This window comes from Anomalospiza imberbis, chromosome 2 (genome assembly GCF_031753505.1).
Source record: "Anomalospiza imberbis isolate Cuckoo-Finch-1a 21T00152 chromosome 2, ASM3175350v1, whole genome shotgun sequence".
NCBI classification, from domain to species: domain Eukaryota; kingdom Metazoa; phylum Chordata; class Aves; order Passeriformes; family Viduidae; genus Anomalospiza; species Anomalospiza imberbis.
Window position 1 is genome coordinate 33714293 of NC_089682.1, and position 12250 is coordinate 33726542.

Consider the following 12250-nt stretch of genomic DNA (forward strand, 5'->3'; position numbering starts at 1 on the left):
TCAGCTGCCTCTCAAGCTGCTGTTGGATAAATGGTCATTATCTCTGGCTGAAGGATTTTGTGAGGCAGCACTGGACTGCTAAAAGCTCACCAAGGCCACCTGGAAAGCAGCACATTCACAATTACCCTGTTGGGAAGGGAAAGGAAACAACCCATATCTGCTGCAGCAAAACTGCAGAATGCATCTCATTTCCTAGCATCTCCTGGAGGGGTGGAAGTTTTGGGGCACAGCCTCAGGTGCAAAGCTTTACTTCCCTGGGAGGTGTCACACCTATGGAACACAGTTGGATGCACCTGCGTGTCCTGAGACATTGCAGTTTCTTGACATTTATAAAATGAAAATGTTAATCATAACCTATCCTACCCACTCTGACTGGTGTAACAGAGTTGCAGAGACAAAAAAAATCTTTATGCTCTCACCTTTATCTCCTCTGCCTCCAAAATGGAGAAATAAAATAACTTTTTTTCTGCAAGGATGAGGGCTGTCCCCACACCTGCTGCATCCTGCTTTCCTCAGGCTGCAGTAAAAATGATGATCCCAGCCTTGTTCTAAGCATATGCTCTGTTATTAGGAGAGTATGAACGCCTAAGCATTATTTTAACTTGCAAATGAGAGGATATAAAATTCTGCAAAATGAATCAGCGAGGGTGGAGAGGACAGAGAAGTCACTGTGAAATTCAGTGTTACACACAGAAGTACAGAGAGTTGAAGAATGCCACAACTGGGAACCATTACAGTTGTTTTACTACCAGTAGTGATAATTTTTCATGGTAAAGGCATCACAAAGCTCTCTGCTCTCCCTGCTAAGGGTTTTTAAATGCAGAATCTTTATAGGGAGCAGAACAAATGCTACAGGAAGAGGAAACAGCTACAAAGAGCCTTGCTTTTAAGCCAGACTCCACTGAAAGCAGAATCTTTATTGCTCAATAAAACTTGGGACTTGTTAGTTACATTCTTCCAGTGTTGATGAAAATATTGTCTGATCATTTCTTTGGGGAATGTGCATTAATCTGGGAGACAGCATCACACCTCTGAGTGAAAACCTGGTGGTGGCAGGAAGACAACAGCTCCTAAAAACCACAACTCCAGGTGACAGAGTTATCTCAAAGCCTAAATCTTGTCAGCAGCAAAGGAGACGCTGCAATTACCCCAAAGCAAACAAAGACAACTTTTAAGCTATGGAAGTTAACGTGGCTATAAAAGTCAATATATTTACAAAGGGAAGAAGCAGAAAGAGATATAAAGGAAAGCTAGAGGGACTATCAAACAAATTACATTTCAATTTTTATCCTGATGGTGATCAGTTACAGTAACACTGGGGTTATTTAAAGCTCTAAATACTGCTGTCACTTCCAATTGCCCTAACACATCCAGATTATACTCAATAAAATATTTTCCATGTCTTAATATTTAAGTTTATGCTTGCTACAAGGTTAGAACAAGCTGCTCCTTGCCTCCATATGCTTTATTTAACTGCAAATTTCTACTGTAGCTGTGCATAGCATTTCCCCCAAAACACTGGCATTACATATTCCACAAAGGGATAGAATTAACATAAGGAATCTTTTGTTACCACTATATTGGGGAAAAAAAGGAATTGATGAAAGGCTTGTTTATCTAACCCAGCATGACCAAAAAAAATCAACATAAGTAAGCCAGCAGAAATTATGAAAAAGAGATAATATTGGATGTGAGCCAACTAGCCTTATTTTGAAAGCATACAGATGTCTAAAAAGTTGTGGATATACTTTCATTTAATTCCCATTTTTAATTTTACTTTAGAAGTAAAGTATTAGAAGCTGTTTATTTTGAATAGGTTAAAATGCAATAACATAATTTTTTATCTATTTCTCAAGGAGCTTTTAGCTTTGGAACTTTCCAGCTTGATGGGCATGGCAGTGTGATGGGAAAAGTATATCACTTAGGGTATGGAAAGGTACCCTCAGGGCAGAGCAGCATCACTTCCAAAATTATTGAATTGTAAAATTGTAGAAAAATGAGAGAACTTAGCAGGTCTTTCTGTGGTTACTCAGTTCATTCCTACATGACTTTTGATGTTATTTTGAAGATAACACCAGGAGAAGCTGCAGCATGAGCCACCCCTTCACATCAGACACCAGAGCATCCTCAGGAGAGGGAGTCACAGCAAATACTAGATGCAGAAATTCCTTGGGAAGCACTGAAACATGACAGTCTAACTGTGAGCCAGGGAAAAGCATCATTTCCCTTATTCCACTGTGTGTATCAACATTCATTTCCCTCAGTTATCTTTATACAGCCACACTTATATAAATATTAAAAAAATACTGCTTGTATAAATTTTGCATGTATTTTATCCTTCTCAGATACCTGAGCTGCTGCCTCAGGAGATGCTGATAGAAAAGTGGATGCCATAAAATTCTTTAGATTTCTGATAATTTCACAGGTCATTTAATGTATACCTTTGATTATTTTGTTCAAAAGAATAAATGAGGAACCCCAGATATAAATATTCACTTTAGGTAAGATCAAAAATGCCTTTTTTGCTACCTTTTCTAACCAAGCTGCAAGCAGAAGCAGCTCCAAGTTATATTTCTGACCACGCTAAGTGAGTGTTTTCACTCCAGAGGTGATACTAGAAGCAGGTTATTACTCTTTACATTTTGGTTAGATTGGTTGAATTTGCTGGGATTGTTTTGCTTAGAAATACAGAAAACCATTTTTATCCTCTAACACCTCCTCTCAGAGAAATTCATGCTATTCATGCTTAAAATTATTACCAAAACATCTTGGCAGTAAACTGTCTGGACTGAAATAGTTTAGATAGGCATTATTCTGATAATTGTGATGCTAAACTTACTTACTTAGGAGTGCTAAACTTACTTGGGGGTGCAGCCCAACAGTTTAATTCCTTGAGAACTGAAGTTCATACAAGAATACAGGAGACTCCACCACGGTACTTGGAATATTTTCAGGAGGACCCTGTGGCTCTGTCACAGTGAAATGTACCTGCCAACGTCTTGCTTTAGTGACTCTAATTAAGTGTGTATCGATCTATACTTTGCCAAGTTATCTTCCTGCCTACATTATGGCTGAGAAATTAAAAAACCATTACAGCTCATTGCAAGTGACAGATCTGCTTTTAAAACAAAAGATTTCATGCAAAATGAGGGGTTGTGCCAATTACCAGCCACTTTTTTGTTAGTTTTTAAAAAAATATCTAGCTTGTCCCTTAACCACACCAACTTCTCCCCTGCAGATTTTAATTGATGGTTCCAGCCTCTAATTGCCTGACTTCACTAGAGTCCAGTAGGGCTGGACTTGTAATATCCTTTCAGTATTTGTTTCTAATTAGCCCAATTATTGGCAATTGACCTCCACTGAACAGCTTCTAAATCCGATGCAGTTGTTTCCCTTGTCGGGCTGATGGGGCCAGAAGCTGAGAGCCTTTTGTTGCCTCCCTCCATCCTCAGCCCTGCTTCCTGAGCAGGGATGCTCCCCCTGCAGTCTCTCCATCCTCCCCGCAGCTCCAGGCTTCCCGGGAAAAGGCTCCAGTCCTTCTTGTGGAGTTCTTTTTCCCCTTAACTTTCCCCCTCTGCCAATCGATTTGTCAGATCAGAGGCCACTCGTTTGTGAGAGCCCCTCTGACAGAGTTCAGCCGGGGTCAGCTGCCTCAGAAATCAGAGAGAGCTCAAGGAGAGGGCTGAGGATTAGTGCAGACAGGATTGCCTTTGATACAATCTTCTGCCACGTTTTTCTACCCCTCTCTTCCCCACACGATTTGATTAATTTTAAAAGTTTGGGAAAAAAACCCAAACAAACACAAAAAAAAGTGTTTAAAAAATGTGTTAAAACCACAAAAAAAAAAAAAAGGATTTATAAATAATGTATATCTAGAGCACTGTAAGACTGGCAAATGAAATCACACCAGCCTTCAACCAGCATAAACTTGGGAAAGAAAAAAGCCTTATCAATCTCTGCTGCAAGGTATCAGCACTGATAGATCTACAACTATATCATAAAGGACATCAAATTATTATATTAAGGACAGAAAGCCTAAACTGTATTAACAGATCTTGAATGTCTCATATTCAACAAGCCAAATGACCCAAACATGAACAGTAAAATATATTTTTGGGCATACTGAACTATTCTACAAGTAAAGCCAACTTTCATTGTGCTTAAGCCCTGTATTCTTGACATCTGACATTTCCAAGTTGTCAAAATCTTTGCAAGTGTGTTTCTTCATGTTGCCAGCCCTCTTTGAAAGTAGTCAGTAACATGATCACCGGAATTCAACAGCTGTGCAGGAAAAACCCACTTGATCCACTGGCTAAAACCACAGGCATGAAGTAAGGCTTGACCTAAGGCTTATTCATATTGATGCAGTCATTTCTATTAAATCTGCTGGATTCTGACTAAAGTTGCTGGAGAGCACAGAAGGCAGAGCATTGCATTGTCCTGCAGGCAGATGGTGTGATGCCCTGTTAGTTTACAAAAGCCACATCAGCCCTGGAAAACCATCACTAGAAAACAGCTATTTCCCCCCAAAATCCCCTTTAAAGGAAGTTTCCTACAGAAAGGCAAGTTCTGGAAATATTTCCCCCAGTGTGTGGTGTTGCTGAGTCCTGCAGTGCTGTTCATTCTCGAGCTCCTAGCACACATATCTGTGCTGAGCCCTGTAGGAAACAGCTGCCTTTGGAGTGTCCCCAACCTCACATTAGATGCTATTTCCTAATTTAGGAAAAGCTGGCAAGCAGGCCAGTCCCTGTGCATCAGAGGGGAGAAAATGTCAGGTCACAGAGAAACAGGGGACTACGAGGAGCTGCTGGCTTGTAGGATTTGGGGAGCACAAAAGGGCAAAGTCCTTAGGAGCTGCTCAGAGCTGGGGGTTACACAGAGGCGACTGCAGAGCCATTTCCATGAGATTCCCCATCCACTGTGAGAGGATGGGATTTGTTCTCCTGAGCTGAGCCTCTTCCCATGGTCAGCTGGCATTTCCTGGGAAACCCAGACCACTGGGCTGGAACTAAAAGCATTTAAAAGCAGCCTGACAGGCTGCGTGCTCCACAGGAAAAACAACTTTTCACCATCCAGCCAATGACAGAGAGCAAAGACAGCATAAATTCAAGGAGAGCAGGGAATTCATAGGTCATTTAATGTATACCTTTGATTATTTTGTTCAAAAGAATAAATGAGGAACCCCAGATATAAATATTCACTTTAGGTAAGATCAAAAATGCCTTTTTTGCTACTTTTTCTAACCAAGCTGCAAGCAGAAGCAGCTCCAAGTTATATTTCTGACCACGCTAAGTGAGTGTTTTCACTCCAGAGGTGATACCAGAAGCAGGTTATTGCTCTTTGCTACTTTTATCCTAATCTTGACTTCTGAGGACAGACAAAATAGCTTAGGCATCAAATGATGTGGATTGTTTCTAATGCAGATATGCCAACACATTTCAGACTCTCTCATGGGGTAAACTGCAAAAAGCAGAAGAAAGAAACATCCACATTTATTGAGATTTTAAAATTAAAACTAACAAAGACAGAGGAACAATCTCAGACTGTGAAATTCGGCTGTTGTGCCATGTATACTTTAAATACAACATACATAGTAACAAACACATAATAGGAAATATAAACATAATTTTAAGTAGCTTCCTACATAGTAATAAATAAAAAAAACTTCCTAGTAATCTTAGTATTTATAATGATAGGCTATTATCATAAAATTCTTTATGATTTATTATTATAAAATTCTCTATAATAATTATTAGTGTGTAATTCATTAGATTCTAAAAATTTCTTACAAAGAATTAAAAAAGAATAAAAATCTGGTCTTCTGCAGTGAAGTATTGCTTTGACCAATTTTTTCCACAATGAAAAAAAAAGAAAAAACAAAAGGGGAAAAAGAAAAAATAGAAAAATTAAGGTGAGTTCATCTGGATCTTAAAATAATGAGAAAGCCATTTTGGCCCAGTTCCAATTGACAGAAACTTTCCTAGTCTTTATGAAGACTAATAAATTTTAAAATTTTAACTTTTTTTGCTCATTCATGCTTCCCAATAGTGAAGATTTTACTAATTATATCCACTAAAAATGTATTACATTACATCCACCTTATACAACAGGATGTAGGTGTGCTCCAGTCCAATGCAAATATAGGGGTATAGGGGAATATATATATATATATATATATATATATATATATATATATATATATATATATCAAGGTACCATTTTAACTAAAGGAGTGGAACTTTATAGGAATTTTAAGAGGAAAACAGTGAAAGCAGCTGCTGTTATTCAGAGCTGAATGAAAATGCGCCATTGAGATGTTTTATCAGTTGTTGTTTTTGCATCTGTGGGTTTTGCATTTTCACAAGGTTTCTTCCTCTGAAGATGAAGTGGAGAAACTGTGAATTCCCTCAGCAAGGGGTGAGACTGGGAAAAAAAATTCAGAAAATATAATGGGGGAGGAAAGGGTTTTTTCTTTTTGCTAAGGAAGTTTTTATTAGTTGCTTCATCAGCTTCTAATTGAAAATGAGGTCCACATCAGTTTGGACACTGACTTTTTTTGGGGGGATGTTCTAATTCACAAAGAAGAAATGTTGCCAGGAACTACAAATGATATGGTTTATTTAAAAAAAAAAAAAACATAAGACCCAAAGGAAAGAGCTAACACACACCAAACTATTTTCAGCAGCTGGTGAATCTGTGCTATTCCACAGCAGAAATCTCATTAGCTGAGATGATAAAATACTGAATATCCCTATTCAAACAAAACAGTTTACAGGTAAGCACATGAGTAGTCTGCTTCTTTTTAGCTCAAATATCACAAAAATAGAACAATTAAATGCTTAAAATCTAGTGCATGCAAAATCAGGGTACTTCTGAAAAGAAAACACACCCATGACAAAATCAAAACCCCTTTTATTGCTTGAGCTGCTCATCTCTAAAACAAGGATTTCACAAGAACGGGATTTCTCACCCTACTCAATTGATAACAAGCCCAAATTCCAGTGCAAATGAAGAGAACAAATAAAATTGATCTCACTCCTGCAAAGACCTATAAAGCCCTGCTGGGATATGGCTTTGACTTTTTTTTATAAATGGGAACTCTAAGTAATACATCTCAAGACATTTTTGGGAATACACTACAACATCTTAGTCAATTCTGTGTAGTGGGACTCCAACATGAAATCAGAGCAATATGTTCTCCTCAGAATGAAATAAATGGCATTTCTGCTGATCCTGGGGGAAAATAATAATTTGACTCATTCAGAGCACACATTTCTTGTATAATAATGCAAAGGAACAAGAGAAAAAAAAAAGGCAATTCAATTATTTAGTCCACTGGCTGTGAGTGGGGGAAAAGGTAGAGAAATAAGTGCCCATTTTCTGTTGACTTTTAATAGAAGAGTGCCTATTTCTACACATGCATTTGACAAATGTTTCCTCCAGATAATTCACAAAATCATACTAAATCAGTTCAGAAATTTGAAATAAATGGCAGCAAAAATGTCTCAAACATTTAATAGCATACCTGATCAATGACGATATAGCCATCTCTCAGACAGTGTGAAATACAAAAATGGATACTCAACAACATTATTGTCAAATCTAGATTCCAAAAATATGTGTATTTATTTTAAAAAGGTGATTCCTTTCCAGTGCACAGCTCAGATTAAATGCCAGGGAAAACTCAAGAACTCAAAGGCCTTGTGAACATATGAACAGTTGCTCTGCCAGGCATAATTGTTTTCTGATGCATAGCTGGCTGCCACTTAGCACATGCCCTGGTAGAAAAGGTCACTACTTGCAAAAAATAAATTCCTCACATCATCCATTAAAGCAGGCAGCCTTCATGCCAGGCAGCACAGCACAGCAACACAACAATCTATTAATACATTATTTTCTGAAGCAGGTTGCCATCAGTTTCACCATGCAGAGTTGTTCTTAAAAAGTGACCATATTAATTAACCAGAGCATGAGTGACAAGAGAAACAACACCAGAATGAACAGGTTTAAGTTATTCCTAAACATTAATCAACCATGCCTTTACTCAATTTCAGCAGAAGCTGATCAAGTAAACATCAATTTACAAGGTAAGAACCTGTTTGCCTGGATACCTATGAAAATTTGGATGGGTTGAAATTATTTGCAATTTGGAACTACAAAGTGTGACAAGTTTAGGAAGAGGTTATAGGTTGCCTAAAAACAAAAAGGTGAGCATTACCTCATCTTATTGAGGTAGCTACAACTATAGTGTTTAGACACTTATCACAAAGGCTTTGACACAGAGACAGATATAAAATATAAGGTTTGCATGAAAAAATCTTCACTGAGGGATGGAAGGAAGTTTTAACCTCATTGAAGTGAGAAGTTATTTATTAAGCAGTCAAGTGGGAGACAGGGCTCCTGGTGAAACAAAGCAGCACTCACACATTCACAGAAGGGAAACAACCTGTACTTTAGGACAGAGAAAGTCACTGTCTTGTCTCTGCAAGGACAGAGCTTGAAGGACTCAGGCATGAAAAATTAATTTTGCCTGTGCACAAGCCTGCCTGTAATTCTGCCCAGAACTTTGCTTTGTCTCAGTTAAGCTGCCATCCCTGTTTTTTTTTTAAACCTTGTTGTGCTGGAGCCATCATTTAAAAGCAGCAGGTTATTGTGTCTTTGCTGATGCACTGAGAAGGCTCCAGCCACATGCAGAATTTTTAGGTTTTGCCTTCCAGAGCATTCTGTTTGCTACAACCCAGAGTTTAGCCCATACCACTGACACTTATCACTCCTGTCAGCAGATAATTGATTGACTATGTGATTATATCTCTAATATGGCTTTAGATAATCCCAGGATTCAGTACAATCTCAGGGTCAGGGGCATATCTGTGCTCTTCTTCTCCACAAGATATGCAATATTCTTTTGCGACTCTTCTAAAAAGCAAACATAAAATAACTTCCTATAAAACCTATGTAAGAAAGCCTTGAACTACCACAGTCCCACTTTTTGTTTTCTTCCCCTTTCCTTTGTTTCTGTGACCTTTTCTGAAGTCTTCCCAAATTCATTCTCACTCCACGCTCCTGACACCATGTGATGTTCATCACTTTCCTTAATGACCAAACAGAGATGAGAAGAATAGCAATGTGCTTAATGTTCAGCAGGAATTTATAACTACACCATCAAGTCAGTCATGACCTTACAAATTTCCATCAGGAGCTCCCTGGGACTTGCAAAAGAATTCATATTCAAATGCATTGTCTATTATGTTGTCTCCTTCAAATATTATAGTACCCTTGCTTGGCTGCTGAATTTTACTGTTATGTAAGTAGCAAGTAAAAGACTACAAAGTTCAATACTGACTCAAAATGGAAGACAGAAGTACTATTATTGCTGTTTTTTGTGGATACAGTTTAGTAACACCACTGCCTTCAAACACTACATCAGTTATATTATTTGGATATGGAATTTCCATATGACAGAGACTCTCAGTTGCTTCAGTCAAAGCAGAACATAAGTGAATTTGACAAAGGCTTTCTCTTTTCTTTATGTCTGAGCAGAAGAATCTGGGACAAAGCAGAGCAGTCCTGAGTCCGTCAGAATCAGGAGACGGCCAAAGAACAGCTCATTTCAGTCACAGCACAGGGGATCGTCCATATCCCTCTTCCCATTTCAGCAGAACAGTTCCTCTAAATCAAGGAGTCAGACTTGCATTCCCAAACAGCAGCAATGAGTCCCATTCCCCTTCCCTTCTTCCTTTTAAAAATCCCATCAATATACTGCTCTGAACATCAGCCATCCTGTGTATGATGCCTGACAGGTTTACTGAATTTGTGAACTAAATCTAGCTGCAAAAAGAAAAGTTGTGCCCTATGGACAGATAAATGCACTCTCAATAGCTTATTACTGTAATGAAAATAGAGTAACTCTGCTCTAAAAAAAAAAACTACCAAAAGAACCCCCAAAAACACTCAAAAACAAAAAAGAAAAGGAAAAGCAGTCGCAGCTACACCAGGTCTCATTTCTCTCTTCCTCCTTTCAATCTCTTAAATCATTTCACCTGCCCAAAAGCATAGCAGGCTGACCAGCAGTCCACCACTTCACATGGCCTAATTGGTTTGCTTCAATATCCATCCTCCAGAGAAGATCCCAGCTTATTCCAACCAATTTAACTGTCATCTTGTGTGCTGGAGGGGCTGAACCCTTTTTGTCCTTTGCTCTGGCTGACCTTGTGCATATAGTTCAACTCGAAACCTCGTCCCTTCTAAGGCATTCAGGGCACTTCCTTCATTAAAATGCATCAGGCCTCCTTCCTCCAAGGGAGCAGCAGCCTTTTTTTGCTTTCCCTAACTCACAGTCATCATGAGCAAAATTTCTGCTTTCTCCACCAGCAGCCAGAGGTGTTTCCTCTGTGTGCGCCAGTCCAGGGGGACAGGCAGGTGCTGTGAGGCAATGGCAAAGGGACATCCCCCAATGTCCCCCTGTGATAAGGGGTCTGGGAAATGGATTTGTAGAGAATTTTTAGGGTTTGATATAAGTTTTATACAGTATGTATTTGTATGTAAACTTTGAGATAAGAAATGTTGATTTAGAAATTTTATAGAATAGGATAAATATTGTTGAGAGAGAAATAGAGTTAAAAAAAAGTTTTAAAAGATAGCTTTATAAATAAGACCAGATATTTTAGAGAAACAGAACTATGAAAGATGTCTATTACAATCAGAAGCCAACTATTTCCTAATTACAATACACTATAAACGTTTCTTATCAGATTTTTACCACACCGTATTATAGATACTTTAAAGCTAATCATCTAAAACTACCCTTTGTAATTCCTACTACAATATATCTTTCATATTTCTATTTCTCTTAAATATCTAGTCTTACTTATAAAGCTATCTTTTAAAACTTTTTTAAACTCTAGAATTTATCCTATCCTATAACATTTCTAAATCAACATTTTTTACCTCAAAGTTTACATACAAATACATACTGTATAAACCTTCTATCAAACCCTAAAAATTCTCTACAAATCCATTTCCCACAAAGGGGACTGCCCAGGTCTTGGGTGTTCCTTCCTCTCCATGTTGTATCTTCAGAGAGTTTTATGGTATTTGCTCAGGAAGAAATCCTGCTGTGAGTGATCTGCAATTAGGCATGGATGGTTAAACAGAGCTCCTTCCATGTGAGTGGAGAGGAACTCCCCTGAGCCCATCCTGGCAGAGAGGAGATGATGACATCCAAGACAGCAGTAGGCACGGTACCCTCAGCTGAGGGCAGCGCACAAGACACAGTCACTGTGACCAAAATGTGTCCCCGGGGAGCTGCCACGCTCACTGCAGGAGTGTTGTGTGTCTGCCAGAGGAACTGACCATCCTCAGGTACCTGTGACAGCCTCTGCTAGGCCTGACCCAGCCTGCACATGGGAGGATTTTATTCCAGAGCTTGCTGGGTGAGGGCTGGTGAAATGCGCCTCAGGAGATTTCCAGCTCCTCTTGGACTGGAGACAGCAGGGCTCTGTGACTGCCACAGACTCATTGATTCACTAAAGGTTATTAACAACTTCTCTTTATTCTACTAGGGCGAAAAGTAGGCATGTTTGCCAGCTGACACTGGTATAAAAAAATAAAGAATGCTCCAAACACTACACTTTCCATTACCCCTCCCCCCATCCCATATCAATTAATCTTTTAGACTTAGCTTTTCGAATTTAACATCTTTCTGACATTTTGGGGAGCTCATTATTGAAATTTTAGGCATTCCCATCTCGAATACCTGTCCTGTTACCTGTTTCTCCTTAGACAGTTTACAACAGGAGATTTTCCCTTGAAACTACTATTCAATTACAACTTAAATTAGAATATCTGTTCCTAGTATTCCGCAATAAAATTCTGTGTGTGTGATCTGTAGGCTCTAGACAACTTCTACCAGGATTTTGTTACAGATATACATAAGACAAAATGGTTTCCCTATTATCAGGCAAAAGGACACCCATCTTCCCTACTCTCTGTGTCCTTTGGATGCTCTGTTTGCCATGATAGTGTATTCTTGCCTCAGGTATTTTTCCTTCCAGTCTCAAATAATTTTAACAGGATAACGAGAAGTTTATAAATATCTTCTGTCAAAATAACCCATGATTACACATTTATTTTAGTTACAAGATATAAAAAGACACAAAAAAATGAAACCTTTTCCTCACCAGTCTGTAGAGCCTAAAATTTTGCAACACAAACAAAAAAAATGTTCAGAAAGTGTTGTTTTTGCTGGGTG